Here is an 18,047-nt window from a genome sequence, read left to right as displayed (position 1 = left end):
TGAGGGGGAAATTACAGTGAGAACATGTAGAGGCTCTGTTAGAGGGATAACATAGTGAGTTCAGTGCATTGATGTGACATTGTCCTGAAGGATTTAGTTATTCTTTATGGTTAAAGAAATTGCCCTAATTAATTCATATTTATTATAAATAATCCTAATTACACATCTTGCTTCCTTGTTTGTGTCCTGTGTCACTAAAAATACATTCTGTTTTAGTTTTATACATTGATTAATGACCTGCAGAATCTCCTTGTCATATTAGGTGTCCATAGTTGTCACTTAAAGTCGAACTTTATGTTTTCTCCCTCTTGAAAGTGATTACATCCTTGCATTACATACTTTAGGTTCATTTTTTGCTGATAGGTTTCTAAAAAGAAACATGCAGATTTAGAATATAACATGCAGCGTTCTATAGATGGATACATAAAAACACTTTATTTGTTACATTTATGATAAATGGATTTGAAAGTAAATAAAACACATTTGTGTCGGCCTTGGCTCATAGTTCTTGTCTTTAAATGAACTTTGTCTGTGTGTGTTTCAGGTCCTGCACTCTTAAAGACTGAATTGCAGCATTGCAGCCACAGGTCATTGTGAGCATCACAGGGAAGGTTGAAGCCGCCCACTGCAGCTGTATGGCTAGAGTCGTGGAGACTTGCAGCCATGTCACTGCTCTTCTGTTTAATGTAGAAGCAACAGTGAGGATCTGTGGCACAAGGACTGTTACAGATGAACCTGCATACTGGGTTTTGCTGGGTAATATGACCAAGATACAGCCAGAGGTTGGCCATAAGATAGACTTCTCCTCTTCAGCTGCCCAAAAAAAAGGTTCTTGATCAAAACATAAACAGACCATCTGTAGTGACAGGTAAAAGAAGCCATCCTCAAAAAAGAAAAGTTCCACCTGCTACTGTGGAGGAGTTGGATCAACTGATGGGACAATATTTTTCCAAGCATAGTTCTGTTCTGAATAACCCATAATGTTTTAATTTAGGGGGCCATGTAAATACTTTGCATTTACTGAATATGTACTTACTAAATACCACTGTTCAAAAGTTGAATAAAGAAACAAAGAAATGTTTGCCTATTTTTAATTAAAAGCACTTTGTCGAACATCACATCAGTTACAATGTAGAAAAAATGTTATGTATAGTTTACAAATGACAAAATGTTCACATAAAATCATGACAGCATTTGTATAATATCACCCACTACTAGCATTCTGTAATTTACTGTCTCTTTTGAAAACTTATCACTTATCACGTGGAGAAACCTTTGGAATGCAAGCATGCTGATCCACACAGGTATGCACACAGGTGTACACATGGGTATTCACAGACGCGGACTACAGCTTTCTTGGCTGCTGCCTCAAAGCACACTGTGCGCTGTCTATCCTGCGTGCTGCACAATATCGTTTATTATTTAGTAACTATTGATATCTATGGCTAGCTAGTTTATTGTGATGGTGCTTTTTTTTCTATTATTATGTTGCTCTTTGTTGTTTGCTGTCTCCTCTGTTTTTTTTTTTCTCCATACAGGTGACCCAGGAGTTTTTTTTTTTGTTGTTTGTTTTTTTTTCTCTCTTCCCCCCTTCTCACCGTCTCTTCCCCCCTTTGGTTTTCTTTCTTTCTCTCCCTCTCTTTCTTTCATTCTTTCCCCCTGTCCTGTCCCACAGTTATGTCTGTCCCGTTTGCAACTGAAAATAAAATAAATTCATAATTATAATAAAGGTCAATCAAATGGACCAATATGGCAAGGCCATGATGATCCACTTGGTAAAATAAATCCGCCTGGCATCTTTCTTGGCCTCAAGACAACAATTCTGATAGCTATAGATCCAAACGGGACAAAAAAAAATAAAAAAAATAAAGTAGTCTCAGAATAGTGAATTAAACCAACATTTATTGTTGATTTTTTTTTTAACAAGAAAAACATTTTTAAACTGAATAAAAACAATGCCAATAACCAAAATAAATAGAAGCGTACATGAAAACTACACAGTCCTTCACCTTTCTGTCTGATTTTTTTAAGGAAAACAGTTTTTCATTCCACTAAAAACAGGACAAACCCACCAGCATGAACATTAAATAAACTATTACAATTGTAAAACAAAACTCATTTACAAAATGTAATAATTATCAGTGGGTCCCAGGAAATAGTGTTACGGGAGTGATGAGTAAGAGAACCCAGACGCGGATCGCTCGTTAAGATTGAACAGTGTCTTTATTTACAGTGAAGCAAATCCAAAGTAATCCATAGTGCTAAGTCCCTTCCGTGCTCCCCTCGTGTGTCCATACGACTTTCGTAAACAGTGACGTCTCTCCTCTCGTATCTCCGTCTCACTCGTAGCCTGGAAAAAAGGCAAACAGATGCGGTTAGCCTCCCTCCGCTATCAAACGTTTGTCTAACACTCGCTGAATTCGAGTCACTACCCGGCTTGGTGGAATACTCCAGCGCTGTCTGTCACTCAGCCACATCATTAAATAGTTCTGTCACAATGGTGGATGATTGGCAGCAGCTGGCGAGGAATCAGTTGCAGGTGGGACCACTCAGAGTGGCGGAACTTCCGGGTCGGACATCTCCCGTTGCTACGCAACCGCGTAACAACTACAACGGAGACAAAAACAGAGCGGGAGAACAAACACACACACACACAGGTCGCCGGTCGGGGCACCGTCGAACCTGACAAATAGAATGTGACATGGGATTTAGATTTCCGTTACCAGGATGGTCGGGTTCAGCGTAGTCTTTATCACCACCTGTCAAAGACACATCATCAATATTCATGTTTGCTCAGGTTATTCACTTGTTCACATCTGTCTGAGATCATTCATACTGTTGTATGGATGTGTGTACAGTATGTATATAATTATCAGCTATGTAAAAGATATTATCATCTCTGTTCTTACCTAGTTGGAAGTCCTCCATTCAAACTCAGAGAGCCGCTGGAGGAAGGTGGTGATCCGAGGGCTGATTCTTGTAACCTTCCTCTTTACGACACGACCTGTCTTGCGGCTTGTACCAAGTTTTGCAGGGCATTTTGTTCCCATGTCTGGATTGATCCTCACAAAGAACCTTTTAACGGAAAAAAGGCTGCTTTAATTTCAAAATTAAAACATACGTTACAGCAATCACCTATATGTTTCTGCAACTGTAAAAAGAGAAGGAGAAAAAAAAAAAGAAGAGAAAAAAGGAAAAAAAAAAAAAAAAGAAAACTTATCACTACATAAACAGCACAAGACTTAAGAGTATTTAACAAGAGCATTTTTCCCTGGTTTTACTACCACACTGGGGCACATGTTCACCAAAACGCAGCAAACCTTTGCCATCTTATCCAGGAAGGTCACCTTTTTACCCTCACATGGAAGAAGTAATCTGATTGGCATGGTGGTATGTAGCATGTAGTTTGAAGCAGGGATTTCGTAGTGCCCCATGTGTAGTGTTGGAACCCAGTCAGGATTTGTTTCATTCATTTCATAGGCTGGTTTGTTGCAATAATGCCAAATAATTAGCAACTCTATAAATAGAAGGTAGTTCTGCATGTTTGTTCTAAGTTTGTGCTATGATCTCAGAGCGCATTGAAAATAAAATTAACAGGCTATAAATAATAATATGAACTTATTTAGAACTTACCTGAATGAAAATACTGGAGCACACCAACAGATATCTGTGGCTGGTAGAGAACTGAATATCAGCTCGTCTCGCAGCTGCTATCCAGGCTAGACGCCTTCTTTTGGTAACATCCAACACATAAGCTCCCTCATGATGTTTCCAGGTGAGGAAACAATGAAAAGAGAGCCTGTTTTCAAGCTTATTCCTTTGTCGGTAGTGCAATCTAACATTACAACCGACCACACAGCAAGCATTTGTTTGGCCTGCTAATATGGCGCCTTGACCAAAAATCCTGGCTACGCCCCATCCCGTAAGATCACGCTCCAGAGCCCTATTAACGTACGGATCTAGAAAGAAGACGCTGCATCTGGGACTCTCCTCAGCTCTTACTGGAACAGTGGCGCGGCTGCCCCTCTGTTGGTCTTCCATGGTCTCTTGTGTTCTGGGGGCCTCTGGATGTCTGGAGTTTTGATCTCCTCCATACCCGCTTCACACCCTGGAGGACGGGGCTGTGGCCCCCCCACACTCCCTAGCAGATCATTACATGGAGAAACCTTTGGAATGCAAGCATGCTGATCCACACAGGTATGCACACATGGGTATTCACAGACGCGGACTAAAGCTTTCTTGGCTGCTGCCTCAAAGCACACTGTGCGCTGTCTATCTTGCGTGCTGCACAATATCGTTTATTATTTAGTAAATATTGATATCTATGGCTAGCTAGTTTATTGTGATGGTGCTTTGTTTTCTCTATTATTATGTTGCTCTTTGTTGTTTGCTGTCTCCTCTGTTTGTTTTTTTTTTGTTTGTTTGTTTGTTTTTTTTCTCCATACAGGTGACCCAGGAGTTCTTTTTTTTTCTCTCTCTCTCTTCCCCCCCCTTCTCACCGTCTCTTCTCCCCTTTGGTTTTCTTTCTTTCTCGCCCCCTCTTTCTCTCATTCATTCCCCCTGTCCTATTTATTAAAAAAAAAAAAAAAATGACAAAGGATGAACTGAAGCTCTGCCATCACGTAATGTTGCATACTGCTGTTTCTGATGCCATTTAGGAAAAAAAATAAAAATAAAAAAATAAAAAATAAAAAAAGAAGACGCTGCATTTTTAACTCTGAGGGAGATGGAGAATGAGCCTATTTCCAAAACAGTGGAGTGTGTTCCTTTAAGTACTAAATTGTATATATTGTCAAAAACTAAAGTGTACATAGCAGTTGTTGTATCTTGTTTACTGTATCACTGACAGATAATTTCAAAGTCAATGAACGCTACATTATAGTGAGATATTGTGTAATGTGAAATACTGTAAGCAAATGAATAAACAACCTAATTCGTGATAGACCTTTGACTCTGTTTTGTTTGAATCCAACTGTTTTTTGCAGATGTGCATAAAACATGTTACTTTTAGTATTGTTATCATTATCATCATTATTGCACTAAATATATTTTAAATAAAGGATACTTTGATATACATTCTACTGTAAGGTTGGAAATGTATTTTCTTCACCCTAAAATATGTTTTGAAATGTATTTTGGTTTGAAAGAAATATATTTTCAATTTCAAAAATATATTTTTTTGGAGCATCACAAATACAAAATATATTTACCATATATTTGAAATATATTTTGGCCAGGAAAAATGTATTTTTTTACCGTATGGGTTTGCTGCTGCTGACTTTGAAAATCACACCAAACATCGAATCAAATATATCGACTCAGCTTAGACTACAGAGAAGCTCGGCACTGCTCACAAAACTCAACACAAAAGGCTTTTTAAAGACAACAATCACTTTGACAGACACACAAACACGACTGAGTACAGAGCAGCTGCTGGTTTGAAGCCACAGAAATGTTCAAATGTTTAAACACACTGCAGCGTTGCAGCCGTGATGCATTTGTGCTGCTAAGGCCACACACATCAGCTGCCTTACATTTTAGTACCAGTTCATCTCTGACCATGGCAGCACAGTCTTTCCAGTACAGTGATGTTGGTGGGGACAGTGGGGACTGATTGTTCATTGGCTGTAAGCCGGTCACATGGACGTTTAACTGGTGCTTTGGTTGCTCTGTAGTCTGTTGTGCCTGTGAGCTGCTCCTAAAATGAGACAGATTATAATTGTCACCATTCTGTTAATGACTCTTATTATGTGCGCTCTCCTCCACTGTCACACTAAACACATTAAACCTTTATTTTGGTGTAAAGTCAGGATTTATTGGCTCTTCTTAAAAGCGTCATGAAGTGCAAAACTCAGCAAACATTATACAAAAGTAGATTTAGAAGCTGAACTGAAAACATTTAAAGTGACAGTCAGCACAAATCCAGCTGACATCTCCATCCAACCCAAGTCTTCATTTAAAGTCATTATAACTGTGACACACGTTTGTTACAGTATTAATCCTGCCTGATGCTGCAGGGCCAACATCATGAAACAGGCTCAGCATTTATTTCCATTATGAAACTTTATCATTAAAAACAAACCATTGTTCTGCAGTCGTCCCAGGACTGTGGGTCAAACGTTCTCTCCACATGTTTAAGGCTGAGCTCACTTTATCGTCTGCCTGAAGGAGGGAAGCAGATGTTACTAAACATCACAATAAAACATATGAAATGGGTGCACATGAGGAACGTCTGCACTGTTAAAGCCATGCAAACATCTTCACACATGAAGCAGCAACACCTCTCAGTTTAGCAGCAGCTGGTAAAAGCCACAGTGATCCTGGAGCCTCCCTGAAGGACTCGTTCATCAGTAACTGTCAGGAGGACGATTAAACCTTCTGCACACGTCCTGTAGTTACACACTCGGGAGGAAAGACGACGTCCTCGCTCTGCAACATGATCTGTGTTTCATCCAGGACGCTCAAACACAGACTGGTTTCCAAATATTAGACGCACTGGTTCTTCATGCGTTTCTACCTGAGCACTCAGAGTCATTTCTACAACAGGCCTCCTTCACCTGCTGGTGCCTGTTTCTGTGTTTGGCTGTTTCCATCAGTGCCTGATGTTTGTGATCTTTGATCTGTTCTGAAGTCTCTCTTTGTAACACAAATGTTGTTTGGCTTCTTTTGCAAACAAGGCAAAAGAACTTTAATGGATTCATTTGCTGATCTTACTTTTCTGATGCAAAGCCGTCCTTTCAACGCTTTAGAAAGAAAACCAAACAATGTTTTTAAAACTTTCCCAAAATGAAAAAGCTATTAAAACCATAAACTTCTGCTCCTTGATCATGTGATTCTTCTTCTAGACTGTCTGTAATTGTTATTGCTGATTGTCAATAAAGTTGTTTTTTATAAGTTATGTTGTAAAGGCAGCTTGTGGCGAGGGAGGAGGGGCGACTAAAAGCAGGTTCATATAGTGGGAAAGTCCTCAGGTCATGTGAGGATATTTACTGATGCGTCAACACTGTCAGATAAAAGAACGGCTGCTGCATTTGTTCTCCCACAAATAAGTTTGGTGATGAGTAAAAGAATTACAGATGATGTGGCAGTTTATACTGGGAGCTGGTAGTGATGTTACTGGCTTGAACTGGGTGGAGGACGCACTAATATGGAGGTATGTGGTTTGCTGGGACTCTAGCAGCGTGCTAGTGAGCACAGGTGATATGTCTTCAGACTCTAGGCAACATATTGTTTTTGATATACTTCATTTACTGTATAGAATCAAACACAGAGGGATAGAAGTGGATTTCTTATGGCTCCCTGTGAATATCGGTGTTGATGCAATGAACAGGACGATAAGTTTAAAAAGGTGCAGCAAGAAGAAGTCGTGCAGGTTTGACTATAAAATACAGTGAAAGTGAGGTGAAGAGTATAATGAAGGTAAAGATGAAGGACGAGTGGCAGGCACACTGGGACAGAGACGGGAAAGGCAGATATTATTATACAGAAAACAGTCGTGTAGAAGAAGCTGCAGCAGAGACCAGGATGGAATCTGGAGAGTCAGAGTTGGTCACACAGGCTTGAATAGCACACTTAAAAAGGTAAACATGACACAGGAAGTGTGACTTCTGTGGACCAGAGGAGACGTTTGACGGGTTGTTAGCGTCGTCAGGATGCTGGATGGAAACGCTGTGCCTGATAGGATGATTACAGGCTGGACTTTGTCTTCCTGTTACAGATGGATCCAGGCCCTGGATGACTGCTGGACACACATGACCCACACTAGGCTGCCTTCATCCATCCTTTCCTCCTTCACTGAGACTCAGAGTCAGCATGTATGTATTTATCAGTGATTTGAATCCTTTCATTACAGAGTGAAGTTAAAGTAGACGTGTGAACACACTAATAAACACAAAGGGACACAACTACTACTCCATGATGGAAAGCTGAAGTATTACACAGCTTTATGAACCTCCTGTTATCCTGGTAGACGAGTACAGCAATAAATCTTTTACTTGAACATCTTCTGGCTCCAATAAGCTTTGAAATGTGACCATGAAGTTAGAGACACACTGACTGAAACCCACAGCTGTGACTGTGGATCACATCCACACACAGTGTAGCTGCTGTCTCTGTGTGAGCCTTTGCACTGCTGCTCGCAGCACCGTTATATCACTCAGCGCTCGCTGCTGTTATTGAATCCACTTTTTACTGTCCGTGCAATCAAGCTCCTCTGCAGAGCTAGAAAATATCTTCGAACCAGTTTATGTGTTAGGGGATCCTTTGCAGTTGTGACTGTTGCCTCTGTTTTTGTCCTTTGGTTCCTGGGAGCCTTTTACATTTCCATCAGCAACAAATATCTGAACAGGCTTTATTGTAGGAAATACAGGAGTAAATAGTTGTCATTATTTATTAGATGTTGTTAAAGATGATCAGATGCTTGTTTAGTTTAATGCTGTGGCTTCAGTCAGCATCACTGTGCTGTATAGTTTTATTTTTCTGATCCTTCTGTTAAAGTTGCTGAATAAAAGCTGGTTGGTCTGCACCTCACCGCTGCCTCGAGCCTCCTTCTTTAAAGCAGCAGAGGCTCTTCATTCAGGTATCACAGCTCGAGTTGTTCTGCAGGAGACCCAGAGTACTGTCCTTGGTCCATAATGACATTAACTTTGATTCATGTCAACACGAAGCCTGAACGTCTGTGATGAACACACTATCAGCATCACTGACATATTTCATCATTTAAAAACACTTCCTGTCACTGTGGTGGTTACAGTGACATCATGCAGTTTGTGCTTTGACCTCCAGAGGGCGACAAATCAGCACAGACAGAGAGCTCCATTCAAACTTTGCTGCCATCAGGAATAATTCTTCAAATATAATCATCAGTGTTTGAGCAGTTATGATATCAGGGACAATCTAGACATGTGTGACAATACTGAACATGTCACATGACACACCTCAAACATCATGTGATCCACTCTCAGTCTGCACTTTCAGTCATGACTTCATGAATTTATGATCAGTTTACTCCTGAAATATTCAAATGCTGCAGGGTGAAGAACAACAAAGTGCTGACACATGTTTGTGTTTCAAACAGGAAAACCAGCAGAAATAAATCATCTTTGGACAACATGACAGAGATTAGTGAGTTTCCAACTTGCACTTGAATGCAGCACAGACAGATTCTGATGTTCGTGGTTGTAAACGTGTCCTCAAACGCCTCTCTGACTCTTTCCTTCCTGCTCAAAGTTCCTCTTTTCTGAACTTGGTGTTTGTGCCTGACGCTGATTGTCTCCGTGTGGAGCTCCGTGTGAAGGTAACGTTAGCAGTGTGTAATGTTTCCTGGCTAACATCAGCTGTGTGCAGCTCAGTTCCAGCACAAATCTGCCGCTCCATAGTTCACGGTAACGGACTCATGAGGTCGACCGTTAAACGCTCTCCCGCCATTTTGTCTGTGTGCGCGGATGTGTACGTTTTTGTTACCACTGTCATCTCATCAATAGCCTATTTGTAAAAGATCTCTGTTCATATTTTAGTTGGATTTTAAAACTCTGTAGTTGGACAGTTTTATTTTGGACTGATGCTAAAATTCTTGTTGATTGTTTCTGTCGAGGTTTTGTACTTGACATGCGCCATTTTGGATGTGATAAGCTGTAGAGAGTGCGTCCAAAAAGAGAAACCAGAAAGAGAACCTGTTTTATTAATAACCTCTTGCAAATAGAAGAATATGAAAAAAACAACAGCAAATAGGATAAAACCTTTAAATTACTTGAATTTTTAAAATCACCATCATCTGTTAACACAAATTTGATCATTTCAAATTTTTGTTTTCATTTTCTCTTCCCAGTTACTTCTTTCTCATTCTCTTCATTCTCCTTGTCACCTTACGTCTCACTCCTTAACTGAAGTTGTAGTTCTAACATAAGAAGTCCCACCAACGTCCTTTATTTAATCTCTGTGTTGTCACAGTTATTATCATCAGATCAGACATGAGACCCAGACAACAACATAAGTTTACAAGCTAACATCATGTCAGCTAACATTAGACGATAGCATCATAAACTTTAAATTACTTTGCCGCTGATCAACAGTTTGATTACATTCTCACATCACAGGTTTATTTGCTAAGTGTGAGTCCGCCCACATTAGATCCACTTTTCAGCAGGTGGAATAATTTGTAGTATATAGGTAATACATCAACAATGCTGCCGTGGCTAAGTTAGGAATATTTATAATGTCATTTCCAAAACTTGCATATGATCTGCAATTTGTAGCAGATCTACTGACTGTCACAGAGCAGCTGGAGCAGTCTCGAATGCAGGTCAGTCCACTGCTGCCCCCTGTGGCCAAGTGCCATAGCTACTGCTGGATGAACTCGTGACACATCTGCACCTGTTTCTATGAACACATTGAGTCTGAGTGGCTGCACTTACACTGGTGCATTCAACATATTGAAAGATGGCAGCAATGTGGATTGTCGAGACTCAAACCAACCGTTGAGCAAAGACAGCAGGATCACTTGTTTCTGTTTGTTATACAGCCAGATTTACTCGTGACACACATGTGCAGCTGCTTTATCACCTATTCTGAATTTGTTTCAAGCACAATACATTTGTTACACATGTTGGGATATTGTGTTTGTTTTAAATGTTATATACCTGTGTGGTATGTGACTTGTGTTGCCATGACGCCAGGTCTCTCTTGGAAATGAGATTTTTAATCTCAATGAGATTTTTTTTTACCTGGATAAATAAAGGACTAATTTGTAACTTTCAGTGTTTTCCGGTCTTCCAAAAGAAAAAAAACCTTCAACTACATGACATGCAGTTGTGTATTTGTTTTCACCTTATCATACACTTGAAGTTTTACAAATCCCCACTTCTTTAGTGAATATAATTTCAGTCTCAGACAATCTCGTTTCTCTTACAGAGGTTGAATGCACCTTCTGTGGATGGCGGTACCACACAGTGTGCGTGGACTTCCCCTGCACAGAAGGCAACTACAAATGCTGTGAATGCTAAATAAACAGAAACAAATGATCCCTGTTGTCTTTGCTTGATGATTGGTTTGAGTCTTGACAATCCACATTGCTGGCGTTGCATCTTTCAATGGCAGCAATGGCAGGTATCAGTGCTCAAACCTTTTGTGTTTGTTTCCAACAAGTTGCCCACCTCGGGAAACAAAAATGTGTTCTTTTACTTGTCAGATGAACATATGAGACACTTTGACTCTTCAGTGCAGTGTGGAGCCTAACAAAGATCTGTTTTGTGTCCCAGCTGATCAGCAGGAGGAGGAGAGTCTGACAGAGCAGCAGAGGAACATTTTCAGCTACTTGGACTCAGCTCAGCCACTACAGAGGAAACAATGAGCTCAACACAGAAGGTGACAGACAGAGCAGGACCATATGACCAAAGATATTTATCACCATATACATTTGAACATTTGCCATAACGATGTAGCTGACGATAGAATTGACACCAGACAAAATACTTTACAGCTGCACAACTTTATTAAAAACCCATCAATGTATTTTCACTGAAACAAGCAGCTGTTGTTTATGTGCATTAAAGTTATATAAAAATGTAACAGTGCAAATGCAAATTCCTCGCTGACAGTTTAACCAAAAGGCGTTTCCAGTGGAAACTGGCCGACACATCCTGAGCATAACCATGTATAATATCCACTAAACTTCAGAAGAGGTTATACAGTCGTGGCCAAAAGGTTTGAGAATTGCATAAATATTGGAACCTGGAGAAGTTGCTGCTTAAGTTTTTATAATAGCATTTTGCCTGCACTCCAGAATGTTATGAGGAGTGATCAGATGAACTGCATCGTCCTTCTTTGCCATGAAAACGAACTTAATCCCCAAAACGCCTTACCACTGCATTTCATTGCTGTCATCAAAGGACCTGCTGAGACCATTTCAGTGATCGTCTTCTTAACTCAGGTGAGAATGTTGGCGAGCACGAGGCTGGAGATCATCATGGCTGTATCCCGATTCAGGTTCTGCAGCTTTAAAGTCCTCAAGGGCCGCGTACTCAAAGACCGCTAAGGCCGAAGTGCGAGGCTCGTAGGCTCGTGAAATGGGACGTCTAGCCTCCGTCGCGCTGCCCAGGTTGCCTAGCAACCATGATACTAACAGCTGGAAACGTTTCATACAGCTTTGTTTGACAGAAATGAAGGAGAACATATTTAGTTCATTTGTTTCTACATGAGCTCTGTGTGATTTGATGAGTATCTGAGGCTGAGACCACAGGACTGTGAAACATGATTGTTGGGCTTCATTTCTGTGCTGAACAGTCGTTTAAGATTAGCTGTAAATAACAATTAGCTGATGTTGTTCATGAGACTAAAGTCATCTCACTGTGGTAATGTAAATATAATATGGCCAATATTATAGTTATTATATTAATCACTTCACTCACAGACAAGTATCTGTGACAGTGTGTATACAGATGTATCATATATAAGAGACAAATATTGTTCGTTTAATGTGTTGGTACTAAATTTGGCTCAGTGCTTACATATATGTGTAAAAAGCAAATGTAGGAGCTGTGATAACTGTGTCTGATAGAATGAAGAGTAGACTGATATATGAAATATTCCTTTATTGGGTGAGAAAATCAGACCATGTCATAACTGCTTTAAGTCACACAGAATAGATATCAGAGCCTTAAACAGGCTGACGTCTGCTAAATGGGTCAAACTGGGCAGAAAGTCTACAAACACATAACATCCTTATAGAATATGATGTAACACTATAGATCAACTTAGCTCAGAATATATAAAGCATATAAACAGTTACAGCAATATGATGCAACAAACACAGCAGCTACTGATCCAAAATACTCAAAGCTTCATAGAACTGAAACCAACATTTATTTTTAGCTCCATCCGGCTGCTGATACATACTTTAGGTTTCTGAACATTAAACTTGTTGCTGCCTTTCATAGTGTGTAACTTGAAGGCCCTGAGTACTTTCTCCCACACTGGAAACACTGGGATGATCACATTATTTGAACATTACCTAATAAGACTGATTCAGCACAGACAGTTATGTTTAACTTTCCTAGCAGTCCTTCACAAACAGGGAACAGTCTGTCTATTCTCTCCATCTGTCAGCTGCTGCTGGCTCTTCCTCCTCCTCTTCCTCACACACTGCTGAGTTTGTCCTGGTGGATCATCAGGGCTGCAAAGCCTCACAGATGATGTGCAGCAGTGGCTCCCTCAGTCTGTCCTCACTCTGGACACTTGCAGTCGTCACACATGGAAATCAAATGTGTGATAAGCTGCAGGATTCAAACACAAGTGTAACTTATAAACACATGTTCATACTTTTATTCCACAATCAGAGAGAAAGAAACAGAGAGAGAGTGCAGGACAGACAGACAGGTGACAGTCTCAGGTGTACACACTGCTACACAACAGCACCAGAGAAGCAGGATTTAGTGTTTGTGTTATTACGAGTGTAAACAAGAAGAGTTCCAGATGGTGCAGTGGACACATGTGTGACTGCTGTGATTAAAGCATCTTTCTTTCAGCTTAACGAGTGAACCGTCAGCTCGTTCAAACACACGTTAAAGTACGTTTGGCTCGACACCACCGAACAGAGGCAGCAATATAACACAGCTAACATTAACAGTGCAGTGAATCCTGCTTGTGCCGTGATGTTCAGGACTGCAAACCGAGCAGCATCACTGACTTTCAGCTTGTTGTGTTTGTGGATATATGACTGACTTTAATTATCCACAAAATCATCACATTCTCTGTCAGATGAAGGTCGACTATTGAACGGCGTATATTTTAAAGGCTTTAAAACCAAGTTAACGCTGAAAGTACAAACATCACTAATGTCACATAACTATGCCGACAAGGCATAGCTATGGCTATGAAATGCTCTTTGTGTATCACTTCTTCATTATGAAAGATGTCATTAATGCACTAGTAATGTCTCATCTGGAGTATTGTTCAATCATTTGGTCAGCAGCTAATAAGACAGATCTTAACAGACTTCAGTTAGTCCAGAATAAGGCGTCCAGATTAGTGTGAAGATGTTCATACTATACTAATATTGATAAAATGCATAATAACCTTTCTTGGCTTCCTGTACAGGCTAAAATATTCTATGGCTTACTTGTAGTTCTAAAGAAAGCAATTCTGTTAAACACACCACATTTATTCTGCTCAGCTGCAGTATCCAGATGAAATACATCATCATATTACACAGTTTTCAACAAGCTGCAATTTAGTAAATGCTCGAGTTAAAAGTAACGTTTTGTAAAACTGTTACATTTAGAGCAACTTTTAAGTGGAATAAGTTGCCTTAAAAAATTAGAGAATTATTCAAAACTTCAGTGAACACTTAAAAGCCGATTTACAGAGCTTTTAGTTGTTGTAAATATTGTAAGACATGATTTGTTTTTGAAATTTGTGTAATGGGCCTCAATGTTATTGATATTCATCATCAACATCATCAACTTTATTTATAAAGCACTTTAAAACAACCACAGCTGACACAAAGTGCTGTACATTGGAACTGTAAAATAAAATTACATGAGATATAAATAAAACACAAATAAAAGAGTGAAATCATTAATTAAATAACTACTTCAATTAAAAAAGAAACTAAGTCTCACTGAGGTTAAAAGCCAAGGAATAAAAGTGGGTTTTAAGACGTGATTTAAAAGTGGACAGTGAAGGGGCCTCTCTAACGTGCATGGGCAAATGATTCCATAACTTTGGAGCCACAATAGAGAAGGCCCCGCCCCCTCTGAGCTTCCTCCTGGATCTCGGTACCTCCAGGAGCAGCTGGTCAGCTGACCTGAGAGACCGACAGGGTGTGTGGAGATGAAGAAGCTCAGAGAGGTAAGGCGGGGCAAGACTGTGAAGGCATTTAAAAACAAACATAAGAATTTTAAAATGAACTCTAAAAGACACAGGCAGCCAGTGCAGAGAGGCTAGCACGGGGGTTATATGCTCTCTTTTTTGAGTTCCTGTTAGGAGTCGTGCAGCTGCATTTTGAACCAGCTGCAGACGTGAGAGCAACGACTGACTGACCCCCACATAAAGTGAGTTACAGTAGTCCAGGCGGGAAGAAATAAAAGCATGGATCACTGTTTCAAGGTGCTGCCTCGAAAGAAAAGATTTTACTCTTGCCAGTCGCCTTAAATGATAAAAACTGGACTTCACCACTGCTCTGATTTGGTTGTCCAATTTAAAATCACTGTCCAACTTAAAACCAAGGTCAGTAACAACAGATTTAAAATAGACTTCCAGGGATCCTAAAACAACAGGGGAGGACTCACAGGGACCACTGGGTCCAAACACCAACAGCTCTGTTTTCTTTTCATTAAAATTTAAAAAGTTTAGAGCCAACCAAGCTTGAATGTCATCTAGACATGTCAAGAGAGGTTTTATAGAGATGCCATCCTTGTGTTTTAGTGGCAAATAAAGTTGGCAGTCATCGGCATAACAATGAAATGAGATCCCATGCCTTCTAAGGATAGAACCCAGAGGCAATAGATACAGTGAAAAGAGCAGTGGCCCTAAAATTGAGCCCTGTGGGACGCCGCATGACAGAGGAGCAGAAGACGATTCGTAACCGAGAAGGCTGACAGAGAAATATTATTATTATTATTATTATTGATTGCTTATATTTGAACAATTGTGAAACCTCACTGTGGATGTAAGAGTGAAATTATGTGGATATCTTGAATCCACTTTATTGTGTAATATTTTATGTGAGTATTTGACGGAAGACGAGCAACATCTGTTGTGGAAGCTAACGGGGTTCCTTTAGAATAAACAAACATAGGATTTATTATCACTGAATAATTCTGTATAAATCTATACAAATTATAGAAATATGTAATAGGAAACAACAAAATAATCTAAATTATAAAATAATGTGTGTGTGTGTGTGTGTGTGTGTGTGTGTGTGTGTGTGTACAATCAGGAGGGATGGGCATGATTTTAGTGTTTGAACAGTCATGAATTATCTTTAACAGCAGGTTGGATGTAATGTGTTAGAACTACCAGCAGGTGGGGATAAGAGACCTTTAAGGTGTTTGGTGCCACGCTCCACCTTCAGGTTTAAAACTAGTGTTAATGGAGTTTGAAGGTTGAGTTTGTTCCACGACTGCATTTCACTCACTGCCTCTTTTTGTATCTCTGTCACTGCAGGACCAACATGGAGCCAGAAGTCAGCGCTCTCAGGAGGCCGACAAACCTCACAGAAGAAAGGGAGAGAAAAAACACACCTGTGACGAGTGTGGGAAGGGTTTTACTGTGAGGGCTAAACTAAAACAGCATCAGGTCATCCACACTGGAGAGAGACCGTTCAGCTGTGACTTGTGTGGAAAGTCTTTTTCCTGGAAGGGTTACCTAAAAACACACCAACTCATCCACAGTGGAGTTAAAGCGTACAGCTGTGATCAGTGTGGCAGAGCTTTTACTCACAGTAGCACCTTACAGAGGCATCTAGTTACCCACTCTGGAATTAAGGCATACAGCTGTGACGAGTGTGGGAATCAGTTTACTCTGAAGGCTTCACTAAAACAGCATCAGGTCATCCACACTGGAGAGAGACCGTTCAGCTGTGACTTGTGTGGAAAGTCTTTTTCCTTGAAGGGTTACCTAAAACAACACCAACTCATCCACAGTGGAGTTAAAGCGTACAGCTGTGATCAGTGTGGCAGAGCTTTTACTCAAAGTAGCCACTTACAGAAGCATCTAGTTACCCACTCTGGAATTAAGGCATACAGCTGTGACGAGTGTGGGAAGGGTTTTACTGTGAGGGCTAAACTAAAACAGCATCAGGTCATCCACACTGGAGAGAGACCGTTCAGCTGTGACTTGTGTGGAAAGTCTTTTTCCTTGAAGGGTCACCTAAAAACACACCAACTCATCCACAGTGGAGTTAAAGCGTACAGCTGTGATCAGTGTGGCAGAGCTTTTACTCACAGTAGCAGCTTACAGAAGCATCTAGTTACCCACTCTGGAATTAAGGCATACAGCTGTGACATCTGTGGAAAAACTTTCAGCCAGAGAGGGAGCCGAAATAAACACCTACGCATTCACACCAGACATGATGTGTACTGCTGTGAACAGTGTGGCAAATACTTTACAACAGACGCACACTTACAACAACACATGTTTACCCACACTGAGGAGAGACCTTATCAATGTGACCTGTGTGAGAAGACTTTTAAAGCTCCACATGACCTGAGACAACACCAACAGATCCACACCAGAAAGAGACTCTACAAGTGCAGTTACTGTGAGGTATGTATTTATATTGTTATCTTGTCATTTTAGCCTGACTGTTTGGAACAACTCTGCTCATTAAACTGTGTTAGCATGTTAGCAATTCTACTGCATGGAAAAGCAGCTCTGAGTGATTATTCAGATTTTCCTTTCAGTTATGATTTTAGTATTACTGTAGTATTATGGTGGTAGTATTGTAGTTATTGCAGCCCAGTAAACTGAGTGTGTTAACTGAAACAGTCAAATGTAGTTGGACGTCTGCAGAGATGCTCTTTATTTCAGGCGACGTTCAGGATACAAATGTTGAAGGACTGACTTACACTGTCTTTGTGTCTTTGTTTAGAAGCAGAGCGACACAGATGGATCCAGTTCTCAACCCTGTCATCACTGTGGTGGTGGGAAAGACTTTCATTGTGACCTCTGTGGAAAAACTTTCAGTCGGCAAAAGACCCTAAAAAGACATCAACGTAGACACTCTGGAGACAAACGGAAATACTGCAAAGAATGTGGGAGAAGCTTCACCACACCAAGTGAGTTAAAACAACATGAACTGATTCACAGTGGGGTTAAAAAGCACCTCTGTGATCAGTGTGGGTCATCCTTCACCACTGCATGGAAGCTTAAATCACACAAACGAGTCCACACAGGAGAGAAACCACACAAGTGCAGACACTGTGAGAGAAGCTTCTCACATTCAAGTACTTGTAACAGGCATGAACGTGCACACATGGAAGGAAACTACAGCTGTGACCAGTGTGACAAGAGCTTCAGGAATCTCAGTTCATACTCTGCACACAAACGAT

At 40.4% G+C, this 18,047-nt stretch overlaps 1 protein-coding gene across 1 annotated transcript in view; it reads right to left on the bottom strand.

Moving 5' to 3' along the window:
- LOC143413413 (protein NLRC3-like) overlaps window positions 1–18,047 on the bottom strand; it is an 81,354-nt gene that overhangs the window by 30,093 nt on the left and 33,214 nt on the right. The window lies entirely within an intron of this gene.

The sequence above is a fragment of the Maylandia zebra genome, linkage group LG2 (genome assembly GCF_041146795.1).
Source record: "Maylandia zebra isolate NMK-2024a linkage group LG2, Mzebra_GT3a, whole genome shotgun sequence".
Lineage (NCBI taxonomy): Eukaryota > Metazoa > Chordata > Actinopteri > Cichliformes > Cichlidae > Maylandia > Maylandia zebra.
The sequence above is the reverse complement of the archived record's forward strand: the minus strand, read 5'-3'. Positions and strand labels throughout refer to the sequence as shown.